This window comes from Amblyomma mixtum, unplaced genomic scaffold, assembly GCF_055824585.1.
Source record: "Amblyomma mixtum isolate Tamu unplaced genomic scaffold, ASM5582458v1 scaffold_23, whole genome shotgun sequence".
Taxonomy (NCBI): Eukaryota; Metazoa; Arthropoda; class Arachnida; order Ixodida; family Ixodidae; genus Amblyomma; species Amblyomma mixtum.
This window is the reverse complement of record NW_028317720.1, coordinates 591,548-612,459: the sequence shown is the minus strand read 5'-3', so window position 1 is coordinate 612,459 and position 20,912 is coordinate 591,548. Positions and strand designations below refer to the sequence as shown.

Below are 20,912 nucleotides of genomic sequence, written 5' to 3'. Positions count from 1 at the left end.
ACTTCACACTCTTCCTCTTGTAGAATGGCCAGCCTCGCCACGAGGTCGATCCTTTGGCACTGTATGTCGGCTTACTTGTCCTGAATTTGGCAAGCAGTGTTCGTGTTGAGCCAGAAGCCCGAGACACGCGAAGCATACTGGGACGAAAATTTTTATACCGGATTATTAGCTGCTCATGGGCGCTATGCTGGAAGGCCCGAGTTTGCTGAAACTCGGAATCTTCCCGAGCTCTGGCTACGCCCTCAGATGAGTGAACTAATGGTAGCAAGACAAAATCCCACCCTCGTCACGCCTCAAACTTCATTGGGTTATGTGGATATATTCCGTGCTTTATCATCACATCGGCGCCACCTCATCGGCTTTTTGGGCGGTCTACAAAGAACGGGTCACGTGAGCCAACCGCCGGTGCACTTTTCATTTGTGTGTCGCTCCACCAAGTGCACTGCGTGTGCAATTAGACAAACGCAGTTTGTTGAATTTTATAATGCACTTAATACACCTTTATAAGCATTTTATAGTGTGCAAGATTTGGATTTAAAGCGCTTTGGAGTGATTTATGCATTATTAAATTTTGCTTTGTACCGCGAGGGAACGCTACCAACGCCCGTCGTCAGCTGACCGCAAATGGCGTCGAGGTACATGTGCAACCATGTGTGCAACGCTGTGAAGGCTACGGAAGTAGTCGGCAAAAAAATATAAAGAGAGGTGTATCACTCCGCGCTGTTCTGTGGCCGTGTGGTCTAACGCGTCGCTCCGGAGAGTCGACAGGCAATGGAAGCGCGTGGGTTCAAATCCCGCATGGTGAAACTTTTTCATCTCACATTTTTTTTCACCGCAAGTTGAATTTCGCGTGACTTGAATGAGAAAACTCGTTTTGTTCAGAATCGCTTGAATATTATGCCGTGTTCTGAAATGAACGGCATGCATCTGTTCATTTCATGCATACCGCGTTAATGTGAGCTGTCCGAAATTCGTTGTCAATGAGCTCGCACCGGCTTTTGGTCAGCAGTGGCGGTTATCTTCCCGATACTGCAGCATTGTGACTATACTTTTTAGATGCAAGTCAGAGGTTTGTGCGAAAGATGACATTCATTCGTCGGATTTAATTAATTAGCACAGTGGTGAGTGCTCTGCAGTGGCCCGATTAACAAGTGGCGATCTGCAACTTTCGATTTCGCCGTTGCCGAGGAGCCCACTTTTTTTTTGTGGGCCTCTCTTAAGGTACCTGGCATGTTATGAATTGTTCTGTGGAACCGGTTAGCGGCTGATCCAGTCTTCGCCAAAAGAGCCTGGGACCGACTTTGGCACTGTGCTGTAGAGTAGCCCAAAGGACTTGGCGAGAACAATTATTTTTTACTGATTGCAATGTTCAATGCATAATGTGCCTTCCTCGTGAAATAGTTGGCCTTCACCATGTCAGGGCTGGACTTCGAAGGGGCCTTTACGTCAATGCAGGTCCCGTGGACGCATGCCACGACATCTGTGATGCCGCCGCGCAGAATGAAACGCTCCTCAACATACGCACGCTCGGCCGCAGTCGTGGGCAAAGCGAGCCACCGCTTCTGCACAGCCGCGTCGATAAGCGAGTCGGAGACGTCCCTCACACAGCGGCTCACAGTGCTTTATTGGCGTCCAATAAAGCGGTCTGCGCCGACGCTCCCCTGGAAGCTCCCGGTCGCGAAGAACCAGAGGGCGCAGAGGACTTGCTCTTCGACCGAAAGCGAATGAAGCCCGGTACGCACTCTCCGCAGGCGTGGGTCGTCGCCTAACTATTTACACAATCATCGTATCGATTTTTTGGAGAGGTGAAAATGTCGCTGGAATTCGTCGTCGGCCAAGGCAGTAAACGGGTCCAGCCGGCCGTACTGACATTTGCCGTCAGAGGAAGCGATTACCCAGGCTGCTGCTGCTGCCGCCATGACAGTCCCGAGATGAATTCGGGGCACTTCACCGTTCACGAGTTTAACTCCGAGTTCACCTGTCAATCAAAGCCATTGGTCACGCCCCCGGCGTGCCGTACATAAATTATAGGCGTACGCGCTATGGGTGGGCCACTCCCAACATCCCTGCCGGCTACAGGTATGCTGCGCGGCTGTGCTGATTGCTGACAGACATCGACGATGTTGACCATCGAAATATAACAGGCAAAACGGATTTCATCGCTGATAAATCTAAGCACCTCTGCGAAGGACACGCAACGTGGCGAAAGCCGCCGATTTCTTCGCTCGCATACCGAGATTACACAACACTATAACCTGTTGCAACCACGTAAGGCACAGCACAACGCTGACGGCGCGTCACATCTGCTTGAAAGGCGTCAAACACGGAGCACGACGACGAACCGGTGCTTGGAGCACGTCCTACTCCAACAACATCGCATCACAGGTGTTTAGCTTGGCCGTCCTTTCATCGGTGATAAAGTTCAGCATCAATGTGTCAAACACATCTGGAATCGACAAACGATCGCTGCTCCAGACCCAGTGCAATAAAGTGTTTGTAATTTCCAGCACGCAAGCACTGCGTACTTCACAACCGTAACACCTTTCTCTGTTATAAGTCCGATTCAATTATTACAAACAGGATCCCTCACCTGCCCGAATGATATTAATGCGATGTCTGTGCGGTATACAACAGCGATCGACGTTAGTGACCAAACCAGTCCGCATAACCTTGAAGTGCGCGACGTTAACAAATACTACGGAGATACGCGCGCCACCCCCTTCACAGCTTTTAGTCAGCGTCTGATGACATAGGATGAGTTGTGTCGCTGGGTAGCACGCTCTTCGCATCCGCAGTGCACTAAAGAGGCGTCACACACAACAGGCATACGTAATGAATCATTGAATACAGCCAAACAGCAATTTTTTTTCTCACACCGCATCACAGCCGCTCGCACGGCCAATTTCTACCGCTGAGATTCGCCAATAGCGTACTAAAAGCAATGGCTGGCCATAACGGGGTCCGGCAGCGGCCGTAGCAGCGGAGAGCTCCACCTGAGGTCACTGCAGAAAGCAGCAGTGACGCGGGCGTGCAGTGAAGTTCAGTTTTTTGCTTTTGTTTATTATGCAAGCCAGAAGATGCATGACTGTTATATTTTGATATACGATACAGTAAAATATATTATCGCAATGGCCGAAAACTAAGACAGATTCAGCGTGTAGTAGTTGCCCAGTCTTTCCAGTCGAAGGCAGCGCTACCGGCGGCGTGTCAGCGCAGGAGCTCTCTCGTTTTCGACACGGTGGGCTGCCGCTCTAGTTCGTATGCAAGCCACGCTGCAAGCAATGTCCTCACTATCGCCTCTAGCGGCAGCAAGTGTCAAATCTTTGTTAATTTTCTAAAGCTATGCTTTTCAACAACGCTTCATTGGATTCAGATTTTAAAATACATCTGGAAATGAACAAAATGTTCATAATATTATCTGTTGCCTTTTTACGTATTCGAGAGAAGAGAAAGGTTGATACAAGAGTGCACCTAGTGTGCACTGTTGGTGTTCGGAAATGGAGAGACAGATAGAGCCTGAAAGAGAAGACACGCCTTTGACGCGCCCGAAAAGGCGTGTCAAACAGCTAGCGGCGAGTGTGCAGATAGATAGCAGAGAAGTCACGATTTCGCGTTTGCTGATATGGCGCTGATAACTTCAGGTAGCGCTGCGGCCTGGTATTGCGCAGTGTATTGTGTTTGAAGTGTGAAACAGGCGCGCAGGGTGCGCTTGTATCGCCTTTACGTGGCTTTATCTCTACATTTTATTGTCCGCTGCCTGCGCACGTTCCGCGCTATCTTCGTTCACTGACTGCCGTCATCGCAAACTCGGATGAAACTCGGGCGAGCGCCAAACTCGGGCCTTCCGGCATAGCGCCCCAGGGCAGTATTGAGAACACGACTGTATCAACTGCCATAAGCATGGGTAACAGTGTCCCATAATCATAAACCTTTATTCTTTTGTCTGAAGAGCATAATATCGAGACTTGGCTTTTCAAGTGTTTTTTCCGAGCAGCGAAAAAATCTCGTGCCCTCACGGTTTACTGGGGCGCACAAAGCAAACCACAGGGCGCAAACGGAATGATACGACGACTTCTTACCTCTTTTTCAAAAAGACAAGTCAAATCATTTGGACCCGGTGTACTTTTTCTTGCCTCATTGTGATGACTACCCCTCATAATCTTCGTCATGCAGAAAGGCCGGCCTCGCCACGATCCTCGATGGAAAATGCACTGGAATTCCAGTGGCTCCTCTGCACTGCGCCTCTAGCTGCAGCAGCGACGGGAGCCATAGTGGAGACAGCGTCACAGCCTTCGTCCTACAAAAAAGGCCCCGTGAGCGAGCGATTTCTGGCTATCCTGTTTCCAGATTGGTTGGCATGTCCTACGGGTGTGTTGACTGGACGTCACAGCGGCCGTCATTTTTTTGCCTGTGGAGAATTTCGAAAGGCTTCGGGCGTGTCTAATGTTATCATCACCTCCTGCTCCGGCCTGCACTGCTGAAGCTATGCGCTGGACAACAAAACGGTGTCCGTGACGTCATGTGATTACCACCTCAATGTGGTCGCAACAGCAGGCTATTCTACCAAGCGCGTTTTCATTCCACCAAGTTACCATCCTGTAAAGAAACCTCGGCGATTATTGCACTGCAAAATATGGTGAAGTGAAGGCGATAAACCAGCCCTCCAATTCGAGCGACCAGTTCTATTGGAATCCACCCTAACATTACAGCTCAACCAAGGGTCAGCAACTCAGTGAACGTATCTAAGTTGATCATGAACAGTCGTAATGCATGGTAGCTATTTGATTATTTAATAAGAAAGGCAACCTATGACAGGCTCTTCGATGAGCTACAAAATGGCTTCTGATTCTCCGTCAGAACTAAAAAGTGCGAATTTCATACCAGTAAAGATCGTCTGCGGGCGTACAGAGTACTTTTACATGCGCGCCGAGTCCTTTCACATGACAGACGGGTGATCCTGTAGCTCTCAGACGATACATTCTTTAGCACTGTAAAAATAAAACTCGTCCGCGGTTTCTACGCATGCGGAACACATAATTTTTTACAGTAGTTTTCTGTGCGCTTTTAACTTCGTTGGTTTTAGAAGACTACATGACGTCACTTGCGCACAGCGCCTTCCTGGCATTTACTTCCAAGGGATATCCCTATAAAAACTTGAGAGGACATGCGGTCAGGAAATGCGGAGAAACTCTTGCGGATATCCTTTAGATATCCTTTTCGCCACGGTTTATGTATTTCCTACTCAATTTTTCGCTCACGGCCAGCGCCGCCACCGACGACACCGACTTTTCTGCAACACGGGGTCAACGCTGCCGTGTTAAAATCTGCATAGTATTCCCGCTGTCAACGCGAGCGTGTAAAAAAGTCATATCCGAAACAGATATCAGGCTACAGAAACGCTTCAAGCCAAAGCCACACAACCCAATCAAATTGAGCATACATCTACAGAACGAAGAATTTCTAAGAGCTTCTATACTCCAAATCTAAGGCCCTCTTTTCGAAGCCAGTCTCTGTTGCACGTTGAGCAATATTATTTCATTAATTTGTGAATCTTTGATGAAACAAACCAGAAACGAAAATGGGTGGAACACATTGCAAATAACTTTCATTAGTACACACTCACCTATTTTTGTCGCAAACATTCCGCAGATGTAGTGAGAAGTGAGCCGCCACGGTGGATCAGTAGTTATGGCACTCATCTGCTGACCCGAAAGACGCAAATTCGATCTTGGCTGCGGCAGTCGACTTTCGTTGTAGGTGAAATTGTAGAGGCCCATGTAGTGTGCGATGTCAGTGCGCATTAAAGAACCCCATGTGGTCGAAATTTCCGGAGCCCTTCACTGCGGCGTCCTTCATAGCCTGAGTCGGCTTGGGACTCTAAACCCCCATAAACTTTAACGGTAATGAGATGTGATTCGAGGAATCGCCCGTAATATTAGCAAAACCGGTTATCCAACGACTACCATGTCAAGACACCTCTATTGAAAGAATATACAAGCCAAGTTAGTGTCTGTAATATCGCTGAAACGATATATACACAGGGTAACATATCAGGACTTGCGGCAGACATATCCAGCGGGTACACGGAGGATTTAGGATATATTTCTATGATTCGAATATATTGTTGCGGGAAAGAATATATTTACAGATATTTACAAATAGACAAGAACAGCTGCGAGCGGCACCGAGAACACAGTCCGAACTTCGTTGTCGTCTTCTACTCTTCCCACTCGTGCCATCGCTGTTTGTCGTCGTCGTCTACCCGCTTCAGGACCCCCGGCTGCTGAAACGCCGTCTCGGCGTTAGGGCGGCGGCGTATGAGCGTCGTGATAAGGTTTCAGGCGACAGACGTGGACGATGTCGGTGGTGGCGCCAGAGGACGATGGCGAGGTTTCAAGGGGAGCAATTTCATAGTTCACGTCGGTAACACGGCGCACGACACGGTAAGGGCCACGGTAGTGCGAAAGGAGCTTCTCGGAGAGACCGACGCTGCGAGAGGGCGTCCAGAGAAGGACGAGTGATCCTGGGGTAAATTCGACGGCCTGGTGACGGCGGTCGTAGGCTGACTTCTGGGAAACTTGAGAGGCTTGAAGCCTACTACGTGCTATTTGGCGCGCCAGCGTGGCCTGGGAGATGGCGTCCCGAGCGTAAGCAGTGGTGGGGGCTGAAGAAGGCGGCAAGAGTGTGTCCAAAGGCAAGGTGGGATGCCTACCAAACAAAAGGTAGGCATCCCACCACCTCACCTCGCACCCCGCACCTCCCGCACCCCGCACCTCCACCAAATATGTTGCGGGAAAGAATATATTTACAGATATTTACAAATAGACAAGAACAGCTGCGAGCGGCACCGAGAACACAGTCCGAACTTCGTTGTCGTCTTCTACTCTTCCCACTCGTGCCATCGCTGTTTGTCGTCGTCGTCTACCCGCTTCAATATTCCTGTTGTCTGGTGTTCTCACTGCGCCGGTTAAAGAACATAGAAATCAAGAACTGGATTAATTCAGTCGAAAATGAGTGGACTATGGAACTACATAGAAAATAGGAAACCCAAAGCAGAAAGGACTCGTCGTATTATAACTGGCTCCGCTACTTGAAGTTAGATCTGGGTGTCTTTGAACTTATATATGATGTGTGTGGTAAATGTGAGAAAAAATCAGACAGACAGAGAAAATCAGACACTCTAAGGTGGCCATGTCCAATCTGGTTGTCGATGCAGGCGCACACTCTCGACGACCCACTATGGATTAGAGACAACTAATATTTCATTAAGTCTGCAGTAGAAGTCAGCAAAAATCAACTGGAAGATGTGTGGCTCAAAAGGAGAGTGGTGACATAAGGTTACGAGTTGAAGGTTAACAAATTGGCGGGGGCTTAGCTTTGGTTAAGCCTGGTAGGTTGTGAAAGAAAAAGCGCACCACCTCCAACTGAAGGAACGCAGTGCGCTGCGTCTGCAGGTCACGCGTGGCTACCGGCCGCCTCAGCGCGACGACTGAAAGCGTCTTGGAACGCAGTGCGCCGCGTCTACAGGTCACGCGTGGCTACCGGCCGCCGCTGCGCGACGACTCAAAGCGTCTTCGATAATTTTTTTATATTTTGTTTTTGATGATGTTGCAACTGAGAGAAAGAAAACAATCTACAGCTGGCATGACGTCACAGCGGCACTAGCGCCACACGTGCGCAGCGCGGCAAACACGCACTGTAGCTGCAGGCGGGCTCTCTGAAGGAGCGAGATCGTCACGCATAATCTACCGCTGGTGTGACGTCACAGCGGCAGTAGCGCCACAGGTGCGCGGAGCGGCGTAACTCCAGCCGGGATATCTGAAGGAGCGAGTTGGTCGCCCATATTCACTCCACTAAAGGTAAAACGTAACTGCGGCCGGGTCACGCGGAGGCTTGAAAGTGCGAGTAGTATTGCTTTCGCAATAAAAGTTGAGCAGATAGAAACATAGCAAATTTATAGACAACGCGATCAATTTTGATATGTTGCTCAAAAAAATTATAAATTACCCCATTTCAAAGAGGGCGCGACTGTTATCCATCCATCGAGAGTATTGATGCGGCACCTTCTGCTAGGCCAGACTCCTTTCCTCTTCTCTCTCCTCCTAACGCGTTTGAACAAGAACTTCGGAGGTCTCACGTTGTGATCCCAACAGCGGCATGTCATTGTCTTGTATATTTAATCAATTGTCTTTAAGTGAGAAAACAAGTATTATTCCAATTGATCAGCAGCACAAATCAAAAACATTCCAATGCGCTCCTTAGTTTCAGTGACTGATGGTTTCCTTCATGTATGTCATAACGAGCCCTCTTGCCCTATCCCTTGTCTGGTGAGCACCACACAGGGGTGATCTATCTTGACCATGTTTATATCCACTTTCTTGCTGAATCTTCTTTAAGAGCAAATCATAGTACGCTTATTTGGGACGCATCTAAATGCGTACCGTTCAGTTCATGCGCAGCTGTTGCCAGCACGGAGTGACGGTGATCACTGTATTGGTCTCCATCTTGCAGACCAGCCAGCGTCTCCTCGGTTCCGGAAGGGGGCAACATGCCGCTAATGAGTCGTCTGCAATGCCAGCGTCGCGTTTCTAACTGGTTGCTACACTTCTAACAGCGTCACTGTCATCATCCCACTACAGGAGGAGGATGAGTGATTGCTGATCTATGAGATGGCATTGGCATATTCGAGAACCAGAATGTACAGTGGAGACCCGTATATGGGAGGCCAGGGGCGAACATTTCAGATATGGATGTTTAGGCTCATGTCCTATGGTGCTTGAGGTTGCTTATCGGTAAACGTGGCTTTATTAGGCTGGTTTGGCCTCATATAAAGCAGCGTCTTCTATCACTAGCTTTGCTGCAAAAGGCAGCGCAGAGCCCGCGCTTTGATTCGCCACTTTTGAAGCATTGTATGGAACAAGAGTTCTTAGCCCCATTACCCTCAGCTTACCATTGAAATAGGTCAGTTAGGTCGGCAATTTTCGGCTGGAAGCGTCTTAATTCCTTTTCTGTATGTACAGGTAGAAGCAAATAAAAGAAGCACAGTTGTTCTTTCATAAAAATTCATGGGTTTAGGGAGTAAGCGCTCATTACAATCCGCCCAAGCCCAGCAATACAGCTGTCGAAAAGAGCTATAGAAATTCCACAGAAATACTATTGTTGAAGAAAAATTCGCCTTAGTCCGGGGCCCGGATTCATTGAACCAAAACGAATTTTATTTTCAGCTACGAAGTTTCTGGGAATTCCGTGCAGCTTTGCAGTGGAACGCACATTCACATGTGCAAATGCAAACAACTAAGCTTTGTGAAGCGCAAGCCACGCGGCATTCATAGTGAACGAGCTTGCCTACTGCGTAGTCGTTAGGCACACAGGCGTCTGTAAACAGCGAGATTAGCAGCAATGCGACAACATTCGTGGAAAGGTGCCGCTTTTACATCCCATCACAACGCTCAGAAAAAAACACAGGATGACGACGCATTACCACAACTTCATCATGAGCGTTCTATAGCACTGGTGATAAACGGTAGAACATAAGCGATCGAACATAAACAAATATGATTCTGGTCAATGCGCGCATCCAAGCTACATCCAAACATGCACCTTGAATTGGAATGTGCTCTTAGTTTTTTTTTTTGCTTTTTTTTGCCGACCGTAATTTACCAGTTTCTTCGAACAGTACGAGGCTCCCTAAGATTTCTTCGCTTTATGACAGGTTGCAGGCAAACTTTTCGTGAATCTCTTAACCATTTAGTAAAATATGGTGAGTGAACAAATATAAATGATCTGCTCAATATATACTAGGGCCGCTGTCGATCAAAACCACACGGCAAGGACACCACAAGGACATCACGAGGACATCGCAAGGACAAAATTTTAAACCCCATGAAGCCAACACTTATTGAAGCCTGCTGCTTGTCCATTGTTACATGCCATTACGGCGCCTGGAACATACTTATAGGCTACCACCTCAGCACGGTCCTCCACCCGCCTTTAAGTAAGGGTTGTGCTGTAGGCGAGAAAGTTTACAAACAACGCAAAATTTGCTCGCCTATTTCATGTGCCATTATTTCTAGTTTACAAACTGTCGTTTTAAAGCGAAAGCTCTAGTGTACCATTTTCTACCATGTTTTCCTGCTTCATCGCTTTCACCTTCGGCGACCTTCAGCCACTCCAGAGATGCGCCAAAACGGATGAAGTGCGGACGCTTCCAAAGCAAGCGAAAAGTGCATAACTGGTCCTCCTGGGACAGAGAACACCTCAGTCGCGCCGTAAGCTATTTGACAGTAGTGACAGACGTGCACTACCTATGTTAGCATTCACACCGTTGTTGCAGAAACGCGGTGCTAGGTGAACCGCTAAATCCGCCCGTGTGCTATGCCATATCTGTGCTCCTTAAAGGTGCAAGATGGTCAAAATTGTTCCGCAGGCCCACCTCTTTCATCCTTTCTTCTTTCACTACTTTACTCCTTCCGACACGGCGCGGGTTCCAGTGTCCACAGAGATATGCTAGACCATCCTTTCCTTCTTGAAAGCAAACTTTCAATTTTCATTTCTATAGGACTTCGGTGTTCATTGTGTTCATAGGCGCTGGCGCTGAAAATCTTGTAGACTCCCATTATTCCAGTGAAAGGAAGTGCGCAGAACTGGCTCCCTGGGTCAGCAGACGCTTCAATCGCACTTTGAGGCACGTGGTGGTGGTGAGAAAAAGATGTGGTTTGCATGCATTAGTAATGACAACATTGAGGCAGACACGCTGCACTACAGCATTAAGCCGCAGGATTCTTTGGGGTGGCACTGCAGCAATAGGTCACAGCGTTCATTGGGTGAGCAACTCTAGAATTTCGCCGCTATCGAAATTTGATCCCGGCTGCTGCAGTTGAATTTCTATAGAGGCGAAATTCTAGAGGCCCGTGTACTGTGCGATGTCATTGCACGTTGAAGAACCCCAGGTGGTCGAAATTATCCAGAGCCCTTCACTACGGCATCCTTCATAGCTTGCGTTGCTTTGGGGCGATCAGCCACCGTGAAGCAAACCATAACTATCGCCATCAACCGTTCATTTGACTACCACCTTCCAGGAGCTGGGCCCCTTTAGTACTACAATGCCCTTTACTAGGCTGGCTTAGATGGGGTATGGGCAAGCACCGGGGACATCCAATACATTGAATTGTGCAAGCATCTTTTTTAAATTCACACGCAGCTCTAATACGCCATTGGTTCCTCAAGCGCGAGAGCGCGGCGGCTTTTCGAGAAGCATTGATTATTCGCGATGCCATGAACACCCAACCATCTTTCTGCAGATGACAGGGACAAATATGAGAAGCATGTCCCCGCATCAGTCCGGAGCAGGATCGGCATGCAGCCAGAGCGACGGAAGTAATGTGACCCGTCACGTGCGTAGTGAGGCATCACGTTCCGGCTTCATGACCTTGGCTGCCGTGAAGGCCCCTCGTGGTGGCCGCATTCGAGTGGAAGCTTCTGCTCCGACTCGACACCCAAGGTACGCATGCATGTCAACTTCTTACTGAGGCAATGTATAATTCGTCCTACACATAGTCGAAGCCAGTATGGGGCTGAGCATATTGGCACGCATTGTGGGAACGGATTTGTGTCGCTGTCTTGATTCGTAATCTTTTATTCGCTACCGCGCGCCTGCCTTGTCTGGATGGAGTGCAAATCGACTTACGCATTATTGGTGAAATATCCAAGGCATATTCGAGAGCCCCAGGAAGTGACACGCCTCGAAGTGCGACAAACCGCGACGTAAATACACTGTGCAGCTTGGGGAAATGAAAGTTGTACAAACTTCTTTTGAATTGGGAGTTTCCGGGGCACAAATTCCAGGCAAAAAAGAAGGTACCCGAAAGCAAGGTATCTTCACAGGGTGTGTAGTTATTGCTAGAAAGTAAATTTTCAGGCATCAGGATATTTTGCCTGTCAACTTGCGAGTGGATATTCTGAATTTCATTGATCCCACAAACATGCGAATATTTCTGTGCGGAGGGCTTGCAGTACCGTATTTTCCTGTGTACAAGACGCACCCTTGTATAAGATGCACCCGCCATATATGCAGGCTGTCATTGAAAAAATTGGTATATAAGACGCACACTTTTATAAGACGCATCCCAATTTACCCAGTTAGGCTAGTGAGGCTTAATTAAACATGCTTATGCGACCATCGCAAAATGCACCGTACGTGTTAGTTCTTAAGCAACGCTAAGTGATCGAAAAAGGCAACACTCACGCCATACCAGCCCACGTTTTAGCACAAAAGAAAAAAAAGCGAAAGAACTCTCTTTATGTCCATAAGAATTTATTTTTACATAAAACCTTCAAAATCTTCATCTTCGGATGCGCTATTGAAAAGGCAACACGTCTGAAGCATTCTCTTCGCACTTCGTACTTGCAAACGGTGACTAAAAAAATTACGAGGAACTTTAGCGGCTAAAGTGCTGAAAGGCGAAAGCCTGAGTGCTGCATTCTGCTACACGATTGTTCACTTCACATTTTGTTGGTGCATTAATTAACTGCCAATTAATGACGCTTAAGCTTCGCCTTTAGGAGTGGAACGCGACAGCGTGTCGTAGCGCTGCCACGGAGTCCATTGAACGCCACCACCCGTTCGGCGCGATGCCTTGCCCTTTGAACGCAAGGCTTTTTAAGGAAAGTAAATGGCGCAGTAATTCTCTGTCGTCTCGGTGGACACCTGAGCCGCACTGTACAGGAAGGGAGGAAGTGGAGTGAAAGAAGAAAGAGGGGCCGTAATGAAGAAAATGAAAATTGTATTTGAGGAAAGGAAATTACGCATTAACTGTCTCGCATATATCAGTAGCACTAGTCGAAAATTCTATTTGACGAAAGTTGCGCAGTAACTGTCTCACATATTTCGGTGGACACCCGTCAAAATTCGCGCGTGGTGACATCACGACAATTTGGACCTATCTGAAACGCGGACAAATACGCCTTGCTCGTCAGTAAATTGTTTTTTGAGGAAAGGCAATGTATCTGTCTCGCATATCTCGGTGCACACCTGAACCTCGCCGTAACGGGAAGGGAGGAAGATGGGAGTGAACGAAAACACCGTATTCACTAGACGCACCTTTTTTCATTCCAAACCATCGAGCTGGCATAGCCGAGTGGTAGTGTGCTCGACTCGCACTCCGGAGACCGGGGTTCGATTCCCAAGCTCGGGCAATTTCTTACTCGGTTTTATTTATTTCTCTGGCCTGACTAGAAAGGTTAATTGGACTAATTGGTTAAGTAAGCAATTAACTAAACTCAAACTTACTTGGAGCATCACTATACGATCCCTTTAATTGGTTGCATGGTTACTAGCCAAAGTACAATTGGCCCCGTTTGAAATTCGCGCACTGTGACGTTACGACAGTTTCGACCAACTGAAAAGCGTGACATTTCTTGTCGACAGCTCCTGCTTACAACGATGAGGCATTAAAGGCTTCCGCCTTAAAAAATATCGGCTTCTCTTGGCTTGTGTTGACAATGGCGAGAAGGGCGACTGTCGCCATCCTTTGGCATTTCACATTACCTTTGCTTGGGGCCTCCGAAAGGGCCGCGTGTTTAAGATCCCGGAAGTGATCAACCCCGCCGTTTCATCATAAAGTTCACCTAAAAAAGTTGCGCACGGCGGTCTCCGTATTGAAGTATTAACCATGTTACAACCGCGTTATTGGTAGTAATATTTTTTCGGTGAAAAAAGCTTGAACATGAACCTGAGTAATTTCTGAACTCACAAAAAAAAAACGGAAAATTCGCATATAAGACGCACCATTGTATAGGACGCACCAGCAAGATTTTTGAAAAAAACCGCGTCTTATACACCGGAAAATACGGTAATTTCTTCGCGATTTGAATTTGAACCTTAATTCTGGTTCATTCCACAGTTGGACGAAACGCTTTCTCTGTAATGAGCCCGGGAATGCCGCTGACGCAGAAAGAAATATTTAATGCTACAACAATAACGCCAGATAGCAACAAAATACACAAAGGAATCGAGGCCTCCCGACTTCCCAGCAATATTACAAGCGAATTTTCGCCCAAGCTAAAGCTGGGCAAATACTCCAAGCCCGGGCGCGATGAGCCCGAAGGAATTGTTCCCCCAAAAGGCATCATCCCGCTGGCGGAGAGCGGAGCACTGCGCTGACGGTACAGCACGCGACAGGTCACCGAACCCGACATAGATATCCCGAGCCTGCGCATGCAGCAGTCAAGCCGTCCGCCTCATTACGACACCGACGCCCTCCCTTGTTCCGAAAAACTAGAGAAGAATCATCGCGGGCAAGGAAACCGAAGGGGTCTGGTGGGGTCGAGTCCCCGAAACGTGGAAAAATATTGCTTTAAGCCGCCAGCGATCATTCACAAGATTGGCTGGGCCAAGTATGAGATCCGTGTCCCCACATCCAAGCGGCGCTGCCTTCAGAGGAGGCACCTAGCGAAGGGAAGTCGACATATGCCGACACGTGCGTGTTCTGGTAGCTGTCTTTAGCTTCGTGCCCCTCACTGCCATGAAGGCCCCACGTGATGGCCGCCGGTTAGCGTAGAAGTTGCCGCTCTGACTCGACACAATCCACGCAAATGTATTTACTTATCGCCCAGCCGGTTCACTAAGCATGAGAGATAGTGTATAGCGTCATTGCAAGGCACCTTATGTTGCTGACGTTTCAATGCTGCTACTGCCACTCGTTTTCTTTAAAATGGGGAGCAACTCCTGCCTGATATTTTTTCTTCTTTACGATATTATTGAGAAACGCTGAGGATCAACGTGTATTTTCCTGTAGAATGTATTGCGGTTTTAACGGATGTGTCCTGGTGTTATTTACACTGCACGCGCTTCTTCTTTGAGAGGGAAAAAATGCATAAAGAAGTTATGTCAGCCATTGTTATCAAATATTTCGTAGTCTTACGCCAACTGCGGTACGGCCTACACTCCCATGATTTTGGGTCCGGTCACTCTTCGATGAATAGCAGCCGTCTAGTACAGGCCCCTTCGGAAAGCATTGAGTGGAGAGGGCGGAGGGCTTTGAGTGACGGGTGCCTTTTGTTCTCTCATAGCCTCCGAGTTTTCCTGGCAACGATGAGCGAGTCAGGACAAGGCCCTAGACTAGTTTAAAAACCAGGCACAAGCTAGAGCTGGCACAAATCGTGCAGGGACGATTTTACGTGTGTCTAGGTGGGTCTCAAACTTGAACAGATTGTTTCTCTGAAAAAATCTTCAGCAAATTATTCTTTCTCAGCAGCTTAGTCATCGGTATAATTTGTGCACTTCTGCAAGGTAACCACTCAGTATACACTTTTCTTGAAAAATCTTGAGAGATAAACGACAAGGCACTATAGTTACAGGCTGATTTCCAAGACAGAATTTAAAGATTTAACTGTGTTTTCTTGAATCAGAAATTGTATGGGCAAATTTGATCTTGTCAGTGTTGCAAGGGAGAAGTTTTAAACTGGACTGAGCATATCTGAATTTACATTTGAGAAAACAACAGTTGAAAAAAGCTGATAAGAAAATGTTTAAAATATGCGCAATCCATATCAGATGGTTGCTAAAACTGATATCAAGATATTTGAAAACTTCAGAAGTAAGGCATCTGAACTTGCAGTGGCTGGCACCAGTACGGCTGCCTTAAAGACATAAATTTGTGGACAGCTACAGCTTCTGGACAGCACTTGTTTTGCGGGTGAACATCAGCCCTCCAGCCTGATCCCACAACCGGGAAGGCGACATGGGGTGGGTATAGCTGCCCATGGCAGATGAGCATGTAGTTCGCAATAACTTGATTTCAACATACCCACACGGTGCATTTCGACAGCGTAAGTTTCATAATTTTTTTCGTGACTGCTGATCTGGTGTTCGAGTGCAGAAAATCTCAACCCGAAAAAGAATGTCCTTCTAATTTATTCCAAATCATTGCCAACACACCTCAATATTGCAATCCATCTGGTTGTCGACTGAGATTAGCAGAGAGACTGCTGTGACGCACTTTTTACTTGAAGTAAAAAGTGACTGAGTCAAGCTATGTTTTTGTAAAGTGGTGGCTTCTATCCTTAAAGGCAGAAGGATGGGAAAATGCTGGACTCCCTGTCGAAAGACAGGATTGAGTCTCTGCACGCCCTTGCATAGTTACACGGTATGCACGGCGGCCGAATCCACGTCTTGTACGTCGGCACAAGAGAGCGGTCAAGGTGGCACTTCCTACATTTCTTCCTGTTTAACCCTTTACGGCCAAGTTATGTCAGTTCGCGACACACTTGTTGCATGCCGTGTACTCGCCACTAGATGGAATTTGGATAGTAAGTTTCATGTTAACATGTTCGCAACATCGAGTGCTTTCCGGTCAATGCTTAAGTACCATTGAGAGTAAGGTGTGAAAAAATTCACCGCAAATTTGCGACATCAAGCCAGAGTCCTGCGATACTTCTGCAAACTGGGACGTTTGTTGGAGAAATATAACTAGTCTTTTGGGCTTCGAGCTTGTTGAATACCTTCGACTTGGTCTTTCGTTCAGCTCAAACTAGTTGCCTTAATAGGGCCATAGGCTAATTGCTCTTTCGTCTAATCTTATCTAATTTGCACTTATCTAATTTGGCTGCACTAACAAAGTATAACGTGGAGGTACCGATTCTTTCATTGCTTGCTTTGTAAAGCAGGCATTAAAAGGCTAAGACGTGAGGAGCATGCTAGGGCAAAAAATTTAGAATATTAAGTGCTGAGAGCAGGTTTGAGAACATGACTACACATGAGCTTTCATAAGCGTGGGTTCTAAAGTTCCCCATATTGGAATAAAACCAGGTAGAGTGTTCTTTTAATCATTAACTTCTATAAACTTCATCTGAAGAGCATCATATCAAAACTTCGCTTGGCTTTTCGGAGTGTGCTTTTCTGACTCAAAAACCGTTGTACCCTCACGGTTTACTTGATCGCACAAAGCAAAACACGAGGCGCGAACGGAATGATGCGATGACTTCTTCCCTCTTTTTCACAACCAAAAGTCGTTATTTGGACCCGATCTACTTTTCCTTGCCTCACACAGTCTTCACCTTGCTGAATGGCCGGCCTCGCCACGATCGTCCATGGGAAATGCACTGGAAATCCACTGACTCGTCGGCAATGCGCCTTTCGCTGCAGCAGCGACACGAGTCAGTGGAGACAACATCAGCGCCTTCGTATTACAGCAAGGGCCTGGTAAGTCTTTGCTGGCTATCCATTTTTCCTGATTGATTGGCATGTCCTACAGGTTCGTCGCCGGGACGAACCGGATAGAAGAGCACTAAAGGGAGTACTCACTAACGCCACAGCGGCCGCCATTTTGTTGCCTGTGCAGAACTGCGACAGGCTTCGGGCGTGTCTAATGAGATCGTCGCCTCCTGCTCTAGTCTGCATTGCTAAAACTATGTGCGCCAGAAAAAAAATGGTTCACATGACGTCACGGGATTACCCCCTATATATGATCGCATCAGTAGCGACTTTACCAAACACGCGTTTTTAATCCACACAGTGCGCAGCCTGCAAAGCAAACTCTGCGATTAATGCACTACCCAATTTTTATGAACTCAAGGCAGCACAGCTGCCCTCAGATTCCGTCGATCACTTCTATTGAAATCTAGTGCAAACTTTTGTGGTTTATTCCTAAAAATGCTTCAAAGAGCAGTAGAAGTGGTGCGCAGGGATGAAGTTCTTGGCAGCATGCTACAATATACCCAAAAATGCGTTCCTAACCACTCCTACTACCCGATTAAATATTGAGTAATTACTCAATCGCATCCCCAGGATGGCGATTCCAAAACCCGATGAAAACAAAGCTGATGACAAAGTATTTCCTGTTTAAAATCTCGTCCCCCCGTGTGCGTATCCACGAAATGCACTGAAGAGTGTTTTTGATGCCATTAAAAAAGGGACAGCAAACGAAAAACACCAACTCTATCTACAAACTGCAGATTTTAGCCTTCGTGGTGGTTTTTTTTTCACCCGATAGGCGGGAGGGAAGTGGCTCACGGTGCAGTTGAGGTATCCACCTGCAGTTGAGGTATCCACCGAAAAATATGAGCCAATTTCTGTGCCTTTCCCTTTCTCAGCAACAAAAGAGGGTCTAACTAAATTATCGGACTATAAAATTTGCTTCGTGCTAGTGGGCAGAGGAGCACTGATCTCTCCCTGTGGTTTCATCATCACGAAGTAAGGATTACTCTTTGATACACGAATATGTCAACGCCGCAGAACCAGCACAGTCACAGAACCAGGAGAAGCACCGCTACTGTAACTGCTGTCACTGTAAGAGACTGCAGATCCCCCAAAACCAAGCGATGATTACATGGCCACATGGAGCGCGTACATTTCAGACATGGTTCTGAAGGTAGTAGGAAAGGCCACCTGTGCAATCTAGATGAGATCGGCCTACGTCGAAAAATATTCCGGAAGCGTTGAAAGGTTTCTGCATCAGGTGAAATGATGAGCTTTGCTGTAAAGGCAACCCCTTCATTCAAAGCCAATACATCACTTCAGCGCCCAACACAAAGCTGTAGTAACCTTTAAACTAACATGTGTGCAACGGAGTTTCGTCTACACGCTATTACTCGGGAAAGAAAATCACCCAGCAGAAACATCTGGCGACGTGTCGAGGAATTTAACAAGACTTCTAAACGCCTTTTAACAGTCTTTTAATCACTGTTAACGCCTGTTAAAGACTCTTAACAACAAATGCGCCGGCTATTTCTCTTCGCCTTTTTTTCATACAGTAAGGAGTGGCTACGTAAACGAAAGAAAAATCATGACCTTCTTTATTTTCGAACGCTAGTCATACAGGGAAACATTAGTGCGGTAGAAACCCTCGCTCTCAGTTGGCGCACTCAGATTCTAAAAGCCACATATAGACTGTCCTCTAGCATTTCGGTGCAGAGAAGCGGTCAGTATTCAGTTTCAGTGAGAGTGGTTTACCGGAAGAATATCTTGCTTCATTGAATCAAACAAGTTAGATGTTACGCCTTAAAACCATCAGGTTAATATCGAACTGCTGAAGGCTTCAGTTGTCAGGAGACTGAGAGCACCAGTAACTGCAGCCCCTTTGTCTTTCGGGTGATGTGCACCTGATTATGTCCGCGTTATGTCCATCTAGATTTCTGAGCGAAACTGTGGCAGTGTTCGGTCCACAAGTGCAGTGTGTTCATCCAGAGCCCGATCTCCACTGTGCACACCATCTTTCAACACATCCATAACAGGCGTTAAATTTTTGCGGCACATGCGTGAAAATTGCTGGCAAAAATTGTTCACAGAGAGGCCCTCAATCCACGACGAGCTGTCTTTGGGTGCGACCTTACGACGACGCGATCGACGACAAAGTTTACACGTCTAGGACGTAGAATCAGTATGTTTTCATTCAGTCAGTTTTTTTTTTCAATGAAAGCATTGAACTGTGTGGAATTGTACTGCTCAAAATACGCAACTATGTGTCTGTGGCTGTAAATTATTCACCTAGTGCGGATGTAATCCATGGTGCCTCTTTGCTTATAAAATAAGCAAAACAGCCTGTGGCAGGCTCCTCCATGGGCCATAGGCTGGCCAGTGCAATTCTCCGACATAGCTAAAAGTGCCAACTTCATCTCACCAAAGATTGTCTGCGGGGAGATTGATAGAAATACTGAGTCCTTTTAGATGCTGGACTGGTGATCCTGTAGCCTTAAGACGCTCCTTTCTTTAACACTGTAAAAAGAAAACTCTTCCATGGTTTCTACGCATGTGGAGACAGTAGTTTGCTTGGCGGTCTAACTTTACTGGTTTGAGAAGACTTAATTATGGCACTCATGCCTGTCACCTTCCTGACAGGACCGACATCATTAGGATGTCCCTGCGAAGTCTTGACAGGACATGCGGCCAAGAAATGCGCAGAAACTTCCGCGGATATCACTTATATATCTTTTTTTCTGCAGTTTATTTATTCATGGGAGGTCTCTGCAAGGAGTCCTGAGGATTTTAGCGAGCCTTAAAAAGGTGGAACACGCCGGCTACTGTTCAAATATCTTGCGGGGGGGGGGGGGGGGGGGTTATCGGCTAGAGGATGTTTCTCGGCCCACATGAAGAATGTTCGCAGAGTGATTGAGATTTCTTGCGATTTAGATGTCGACAAAAGACTGCTACTTTTCACAATTGTTTATTCACTTGGCCCAGTGCTGACATTTTATTCAGGTAAAATCTGCGTAGTATCACACGCTGTCACAGCGAATGCGTCTAAAAACCATTATATGCAAAATGCAGATCAGGCTATAGAAACGATACAACCCAGAGACACCCAGAGACATCACACACGAACATATCGACCAGACATCTACAAAACAGAGTATTTCCAAGATATACTCCAAATCTAAGACTCTCGCTTAAAAGCCAGTCTCGCTTGCACATTGGGCAGTACTATTTCTTTAATTTATGAATCTTTGATGACACAAACAGGAAACGAAACTGGCCGGAGCACATTGTAGATATATTTATTAGACCACTCTGCCCGCTTTGCCGCGAACATTTTGCAGTCGTAATCAGACATGATGCAAGTAAATGTCTATAATATCGCCAAAACAGGCTATCCAACAGTTCACATGTCCTGTCATCTCTGCAGAAAAAATATGCATCCCAAGTTAGCGTGCTTATTATCTCCGAAACGGCATATCCATCAGATAACATATATAAAGGCATCTAGAACAACGGCTTGCCGCGGATCCAAATACGCATATTTCTAGTACTGAAACGATATATATCAATGATTTTGATATTTCTATGGTGTGGAGTTGTGAGTGGACAAACAAGTGCATTGCGGGACTACATAGAAAATGGAAAACCCAAAGCAGAAAGTGATGGTCGTATGATAACTCGTCCCACTATATGAAGGTAAATCAGGGTGTATCCGAACTTA

General features: G+C 46.9%; 1 protein-coding gene across 20 annotated transcripts in view; it reads left to right on the top strand.

Moving 5' to 3' along the window:
* LOC149324567 (uncharacterized) overlaps positions 1-20,912 on the top strand; it is a 259,754-nt gene that overhangs the window by 176,536 nt on the left and 62,306 nt on the right. For 13 of the 20 annotated variants that reach the window (XM_089565410.1, XM_089565409.1, XM_089565408.1 and 10 more), the window contains 2 exons: positions 11,301-11,500; positions 17,049-17,200. The exons of 3 other annotated variants lie outside the window; for them this stretch is intronic. The gene's annotated coding sequence lies outside the window, so the exon portion shown is untranslated. Of the gene's footprint in view, positions 1-4,173; positions 4,314-9,893; positions 10,269-11,300; positions 11,501-17,048; positions 17,201-20,912 lie in introns of those variants that run through there. 4 more of the 20 variants (XM_089565398.1, XM_089565397.1, XM_089565395.1 and 1 more) reach the window with 2 other exon arrangements.